The following is an 8,552-nucleotide window of genomic DNA, read 5'->3' as shown; positions in this document are numbered from 1 at the left end:
AGTAGCTAATTTTCTTTTGCTAAGACTATAGGGGAACCATAATATGAAGGGAGAGTAATCGATTTACTAGGTTAATGCTGGTACTGTCTTTGTTGGTTAAATGCTACAGTTAATTGTAACCGCCTAATTGAGTCGACGCAATTAGACCTTTAATTCTTAGTGATCCTTGACCTTGACCGAAAGGTTGGAAAAGGCGAGACTAGTGGCGAACAATAGAGTATTGCAGTGAGGGCGAAAGTTAAGCTGTTTACACTTTAGGGTGAATTAAGGACCGAAAGGTGACGTTCGCTACCCCTTAGACCGTATTGCATTGACCTGAGACCTAGATTACTTGACCGGATGATTATGGTGAACCGTTTGTCTTAGCTGTTCTTCTCTATCTGTTTATCTCCTCCCTTTTATTCTCTTCTCCTTATTCTCTTTAGTTTAGAAAATCACATTTATAAACCCCCAATTTGGTTACCTTGACGAACTTAGATTTAGCTTACAAATTTCTACCTCTCTGTGGATTCAACCCGACTTCCCTAGCTATATTAGTTAGAGCCAGTTGGTTATTTTTGACAGGTACGCGACAGACGTGTCACTCCCCTTAGTTGTTTTGTTGGACATTTTGGGGTGGTGGACCTTGAGTTTGTTGGAAATTTTGTTGAGGTGGCCTTTGTTGTTGGTTTTGACTTTGATAGCCCGGTGGGTAATTGAACCTTTGTTGTGGAGGAACATAGGCATTTTGTTGTTGTTGAGGTTGAGGCACAAAATTTTGTTGTGGTTGAGGGTTAAGCACATTATTACTTTTATAAGGCAAGTTCAGGTCAAATTTCGTGTTTGGGTTGTAAGTGTTTGAAAATGTACCCGGTGGATATGAACTTTGTCTATAACTTTGAAAAGTATTTACCTCCTCAATAGTAGCTTGGCATAGGGCGGTGCAATGACCCGCACCTCCGCAACCTTCACAAATAACAATATGGCTTGTAGAGGACATGGCATTGACTTTTTGAAGAGAGGAAGCCGCATTTTGTGCCTCCAATTTTTCTTGAAGCAATAGGATTTGAGCTTTCAAAATGATAGTGTCGGAAGCTTTTTTATTTACCTTTGATTGGTTCACTCCGGGAATTAACATATTGGGCATCATGAATCGCCATGGATTCAATTGTGGCATGAGCAATATCCGTGTCAATTTGATCAAACCGCCCATTGTTGGCGGAATCAAGAATTCTTCGGGACTCGGCACAACATCCATTGTAGAATGTTATAGCTAGGAACCAAGCATCCAACCCATGATGTGGGCATTGCCATTGCAACTACTTGTACTTTTCCCAAGCTTCATATAAGCTCTCAAGGGCTTGTTGACGGAATCCCGTGATTTGGCTCCTCAAAGTTTGAATTTTCTCCGGTGGAAAAAACTTTTGATAGAAAGAAAGAGCCAAAGTTTCCCAATTGGTGATTCCCATGGCGGTGCGATCAAGGCTATTGATCTATAGTTTTGCCTTGTCTTTTAAAGCGAAAAGGAAAAGTATTTCCCTTATTTGAGCTTGAATGACTCCCGATTGCCGAATCATGGAGTAATAGTCACAAAAATTTTGATCATGCAAATTGGGATCCTCCAAAGGACTTCCCCCAAATTGGTTTCTCTCCACAAGACTAATAAAAGCCGGTTTGATCTCGAACTCCGGGCGGTAATTTGGGTAGTAGTGATACCCGCCGGGATAATAGCCGCGGTGGGCTTGGAATGATCGGAAAGTTTCACCATCTTTTTTATTGGAGATGGTGGTGGTGGTGGAGATGATGAACTAGAAACCTCCTCCTCTTTAAAAGCTTGAAGATCGTCTAAGTAAGACTTTCTTGCACTTTTAATTTGCACTGGAGAAGCGGCTTCTTTAATTTCTCTAAAAAAAAACGCCGTCTTCTTTGCAAGGTTTTCTTGGGCTCGGAATCAGGTGGAAACAATTCTCCAATGCGAGAAGACCTGGGCATAGGACAACAATATTAAGAAATTTGTAAGAAACGGTCTCAAGGAACAAGTGTTCCTCAAGACAAAAGAAAACAAGATAGAAATCAACAATTCTAAATGCAATAAAACCGTACTTTCCAGCAACGGCGCCAAAATTTGATAGGCTTGTCGCACACCTAATCAAAGATAAAATTCCCTAGACATAAATGAATGTAGTACAAGGGGTCGAACACAAGGAGACGGGAATTACGTTATGAAATGCTATGAATAGAGTTCGAACAAGGTCGATTATGATTGGTTTGTTTGATTGGTTTGATAACTTTTAATAAAATGATGTAAAATAAATGATAAAAGAGTCTAGGGGAGTCGGGTCACACATGCAATTGTATATAGATGCTTATGTCAAACTCGGAATAAATAACATTGTTAATTATTTAGGTCTTATGACAACCACCTCTCGGCCTTATTGTCAACCATAGGTCGGGTCCTAGAGAACTCTCGTTATGACTAGGTCGTACTACTAACAAATGTTTAGTCTAATTCGATTTCGTGCCTCTCGACTTATACAACGAATTAACAAACTTAATCAATGATTATGGCCACTAAACAAAGATTAATCAAAACGATGCAAACATGTGATAGAAACAATTAAACAATATACATTAACCTAATTCAACATTTACAAATATTAATCATGCATGGCTTCCCTATTCCCTAGACATATGGAACTACTCACTCATAGTGTAAATGAGACTAACAATATTGTATGAAATGATAAACATTATAACAATGGAATTATAACTAAGTGAAATATTATAAGTTATTAATAAACTAAATAGAAATAACATATAAACTAGTGAAATGCTAAAGATGAGAAATGTAACATGAAATGTTAATGATAAACTAGTGATGATAATAACTTGATAGTAATATGAAATAACAAACTAATATGAAATTCTAATAACTAAAATGTAAATTATAAAACAACGATAATGGAAAATGCAAAGACGAAATAAACTAGAATCGAAATTACCGAAATAAGGAACTTGAAACTTGAGCAATGAGAACACAATATGAAACCCAAATAAATTTGAAAGGAAAGATTGTATTACTTAGAACCAAATGCTAACTTAAATTGTTTAACAAAGAAAATGCTTAACAATATGTAAACTAATGAAAAATAGAGAGAATTTGTGCTTAAGGCTATATGAAAGGTGTAAGAGAGTGTAAAAAGATATCCTACAATGACGGATTAAGGCCCCTATTTATAGTAAAATAGGGGCATAACATAAAATCCATAGAGCAAGGTAGCCCCGATCGGGGATAGGCCACCCCGATCGGGGTCGTAGATATCCGGCCATTTTCTCTTAATTCCTCATTAATCATCACAAGGTATCCTATGCTCCGTCATTAAGCTCCTTAATCATCCGGTTAATTGCATCATTTTGGCATCCTAAGCTTCCCCATTGACTTGGTCTTTGGACTTTTTTTGGGCTTGACTTTCATTTCTTCAATTATTCATCAACCCAAGCTCCATGCTTCTTACTCGGGCTTGGAAATTACCAAAACACCCTTCCGCGGGCATGCTTAGTCTTGTTAGCCTCGTGAACTCGTGCGCTTGCTACGTTGACGGGATAAAGCTACTAAAAGCTTAATTTCCTACAAAACACAATGAAAACAAGCAAACACAAGTAGAACACGGAATTAGCTCACCTAATCACTAACATTAGTACAAATGATATGACATGTAAAATAGAGTTAAAATATGGGGTACAATCATATATAAAATGGACACATCATCACTTTGCCTACCTTGATGGAACTCGCACTCCTGCTTCACAAACCATCACCCATGCTGCCACCGAGACCAAACCTGACCTCGAACCCACCCCCAACCTCGCCTATAACACCTGGTTTCGCCAGGATCAGCTAATTCTTGGTGCACTCGCTGCAACGCTCCATGAATCAGTCGGTCCCATTATCCTTGACGCAACCACAACCCACGATGCTTGGCAACTCCTAGCAACCACCTACGTCAATCCCTCAAGAGGTCATATCCTACAACTCAAGGATAGGCTAAAAAATATCACCCTCGGTGACAAGTTGATTACTAACTACTTGTTATCGATTAAATCGTGCACTGACCAATTGGCTATACTGGGAAAACCAATGGATGCCGAGGACATCATCTCTCAAATTATCTTTGGTCTTGACCAAAACCTCTATAAACCCGTTATTGATGTGGTTCAAGCCCAAGACACCCCAATTTTGTTTGAATCTTAAAGTTGATTCAACATGAGACAATTGTGAAGAATCAACCACCCCCCATCCCCCTTCACCCCCTCAGCTCATGTCGCAACCCGTCACCACTACCACTCCAACCAAACCCGTACCTATCAGTCTCCTGCCCAAACCCGCACCTAGCACACACCTGGTTCTATCTCCACCCGTGTGTCCACCCCTGCCTCTAACCCTCCCAAACCATTTAAAGGCAAGTGTCATTATTGTCGTAAAGTTGGGCATGTCACTGGTGATTGCCCCGACTCCAAACGCGACAACCCGAATGTCGTCTTTTCCCCTCCTCTCACAACGCAACCCCGCCCCCATGCCCATACTGCCATCGTTGCCAACACACTAAACTCATCCTATCTTATTGATAGCAGGGCTTCCCACCACATCACGAGCGATCTCAACACCCTTCCTCTCCACTTTGCCTATGAAGGCCCCGATGATCTCATAATTGGAGACGGGTTCTTTCTTCCCATCACTCACATTGGTTCATTCTCTTACAACTCTCTTGTTTTTAATAATGTTTTAGTAGTGCCAAATATTTCTCGCAACCTTCTTTCCGTCTCTCAATTTTGCAAAGATAATTGTGAAATTGCTTTATTCTCACCCGATTCTTTCTATTTTAAGGCAACTTCGACGGGGCGCGTTCTTCTGCAAGGGCAATTCCATGAAGGTACCTATGAATGGCAACCTTCTTCCACCCCTCAAGCACACATGGCATCTCTATCTTCCAGTTTGTGGCATCACCGTCTAGGCCATCCCTCCACCGCAACTCTCGAGCTTCTTAATAGTTCCTTTAATTTCATATTTCCAATTTTCATCACTATAATGCGTGTCTTATCAATAAAAGCCATAAGCTATCTTTTTCTGTTTCGACTCTTAATTCCAACTCACCACTCGACCTTATTTACTCGGATGTTTAGATCTCACCTATCCTATCTCATGATTCGTTCAAATACTGTGTTGTATTTGTGGATCATTTCACCCACTATTTTTGGCTATATCCGCTTAAAACCAAATCTGACACACATACTACCTTTGCATGGTTTAAGGCTATAGTCGAAAATTAATTTCAAAAAACTATTAAATCCGACACACGTACTATGTTTTTATTTTCCAACTTACCAAGGCAATATATGGTCTAAAGCAAGCTCCACGGGCCTGGTACTCCGAGCTCAAAACCTATCTCCTTACCTCAGGCTTTCGAAACTCCTTGGCTAACCCGTCGCTCTTTTTATACACTTCGAAATTCAAGACCTTATTTGTGTTAGTTTATATCGATGACTGATCCGGTTGAGGTCGTCACTCATCCGATCAAACACATTTATAATACTCAACATACAACTAGTTAGCGGTAAGTCGAGGTCGATCCATGGGACGGTGTGCTTTGGGTTCTAAGTCTATCTATCTCAATTTATGCTAGTGTCACGATTTGGTTTGGGTTTGTAGTTGTGTTCTAGACTAATAAAAACAATAAGGTAAATCAAGCAATAAAAGGAAAGATGTAAACAAATGGTTAAAAGTGCTAGGATATCATGGGGTCATAGGGGATTCATGGTGTTGATCATACAAACATGTTTACAATTATATGCAAGCAATTGATGTTGTGGAGGAACCGAGTTGGGTTATGTCTTACGGTTTATAGGAAGAGTTGGGTCCCGGAGCCGAATCGATTAGATTGTACAACACCTACAAGTCGACTACTTTCCTCCTATTCAACTTCTATGCATGGTCTAACAAGACTCGAGTTGGGTTATATCTTACAAGTCAAGTTGAGTAGATAAGAGATGGTAAAAATGCAAGGATTCATAGGCTTAGCATTTCATCAAACATAACATGTGCATAAAGTTGACATCACAACAAGCAAGCAATTTAATCATGTGAACATATTAGATTAAGCATGAATCAATCCCATGCTGGTTTCCCCTAATTACCCACTAATCCTAGCTAAATAAACTACTCACTCATTATCATGGGAAACATGTCATTAATGGTGTCAATCATCACAACAAGTATAAACATGATAATAGAATGAAGAAATGAAAAATAAAGATTAAAGAGTAAAAGAATTATACCAACTTAAGATGATCCAAATAATAAAGCAAGAATAATAGAAGAAACTTGATTGATTGATGGAAGGTTGTCAATCTCCCAATAATAACCCAACAATCTTCAATTACCCAATAATAAACTTGAATAATAAACTTTAACAATAATTAAGGAGAGATTAATGTGTAATTTGTGGAAAGATTGAAGAGTAATCTATTCTAATCTACTCCTAATCTAATCTAAAGAAGGATTTTTCTAGCTAAAAAGATGTCTAATAAAACTTCATGATTTGATTATTACAAATGGGGTATTTATAGTGGAAATTAGGTGGATGCATTAGGGTTAACTAAGGGCTAAACTAGTAATTACACTTTTTAGATTGAGCAAGGATGAGCCGGTATTTTCCGAGAGAAGGGCTTCTTTCTTCGTAGCTTGGAGAAGATAATCCGTGCTGTGCTGGAATCCGGGCGAAATAGGGTCGGGACGGGCGGATTCTGGCGTTGGAATCCGAGCGGATTCGATGAAATCCGGGCGGATTCTGGCGGGGCAATCCGAGCGTCTTTGAAGGAAATCCGCTCGGATTGTGTTGTGAGAAGACGGGCGGATTGGAGACAATTCGCTCGGATTGTTCTTCAGCAAGGATACTTCTTCTTTTCTTCCCTTTTGTTCACCTCCATTTTATTCTTGTGGGATTGATCTTTAGTCCTTGCTTTCCTCTTCATACTAGTCCATCTAGTATCGTCAAGTAGCTTCCGAGTACGCACGAAAGACGGGAATTTCCGCCTTATTATCTTCTTTTCTACAAAACATATGAAATGCGATAGAAAAGCAAATAGGAAGGTTTTGACGGATAAAATGGCCATAGAATGTTATAATAGTATGCAAAATAGGCTCAATAAGGGGACTAAATGTGCGCAAATAATGTTCACATCAAATATCCCCAAACCGAACCTTTACTCGTCCCGAGTAAAGAGGTGACTAAAACGAGACCTTTATTTAAACTAACCTACTAATATAACCGATATGAGACAATTAGCGGGTCTCACTCCGCCCCTTCAACTCACAATAAGACAACCATGAGTTAGGATGCCTTCTTGCAAGGCAAGGTGGGTCTTGCCAAAATGGCGACACATCCAAGCATTAAAGAACACAAAATCAAATAATGGATGCATCTACAAAAGAATAGCCACTTTCCTCATCTAAGTGGCAAAAATTATCTACAAGGGAAGCAATTCAAGGGTACACACTCCTTCATAGATGCAATTTCTTCAAACTACTAAGCCTAGAAGGATACCAATAAATCACCTCCAAATTGTGTCAAGCTAGGGTACCTTTGTCCTCAATCGTTAAATGCTTTTGTCAAGAGTAGACTCCCTATGGTGTTAGAAACACTGGAGGATCGCGGAATTCCCCCTCTTGCCTAGACAAGAAGAAGGGTCGTCCCCTCTCTACCATGCAAAAAAATGGATACGATGGATAAAGGGATCGATAGAATTTGAGTTTCTCTTTTGGAGTTCGCTTTTGTTTTTGTTTTTCCCCCCAATTTCTTGTGGCATTTGACATTTTGAGAACACTTTCTTTTTGTCATTTCTTTTTGATTTTTGGCATTTTAATACTTGAAAACTTTTCAATTTTTTTTGCATTTCTTTTGAACATTTTCAAAGTCACCCCATATGTAGTGAGGGTGCCTTATATTTGAAGCTTTTGGAGTCTATTTTTGCTCCTCTTTTCTTTTGATGCATTTTTGCAAACTTTCTTTCACTTTTCATTTCATTGAACTCAAATCAATTTCTTTTTGTGCCCATTCCCTTTGATGACAAAAATGTGGTAGAACATGGATGATGGATGGATGGATGCATGGTTTCAAGGGTCACCTTGGAATAAACGGTAGCCAAGGAGTTATCACACCACAAGGTACTCTTGACTAGGCTTTAATCCATGGGTCAAAGGATACTAGCATGACACATCCTAGGGTGTTTTACAAGTATTCTAATATGCAAAGTCTTAAGAAGAAAAAGCATCTACTAGGGTCTATATACACTAGTCAAGCTTCCCAAGTAGACGGTTTCACAAAATTTTTCTAACATGCAAACTACATGCCATGATGCAACTAGCATATAAACATCCTAATGCAAATGATTCTACCAACTAATATGCCAAATAAACTAAATGCAAGTCCTAAGTTCACATTGTTATCCCGCATCAATCAAAATAAAGCAACATAGTCATTAACATAAAGAGGAAAAAGGAGATTGGAAAGATCATA

General features: G+C 39.0%; 1 non-coding gene across 1 annotated transcript; it reads left to right on the top strand.

The window, feature by feature from the left end:
- The first annotated feature begins 1,269 nt into the window (after window positions 1–1,269).
- LOC141635505 (small nucleolar RNA R71) lies at window positions 1,270–1,376 on the top strand. Its single transcript, XR_012540188.1, has one exon. It is a non-coding gene; the product is annotated as a small nucleolar RNA R71 (small nucleolar RNA).
- Window positions 1,377–8,552: the final 7,176 nt, after the last annotated feature.

The sequence above is a fragment of the Silene latifolia genome, chromosome Y, assembly GCF_048544455.1.
Source record: "Silene latifolia isolate original U9 population chromosome Y, ASM4854445v1, whole genome shotgun sequence".
Classification (NCBI taxonomy): Eukaryota; Viridiplantae; Streptophyta; class Magnoliopsida; order Caryophyllales; family Caryophyllaceae; genus Silene; species Silene latifolia.
This window is presented reverse-complemented; position numbering and strand designations above follow the sequence as displayed.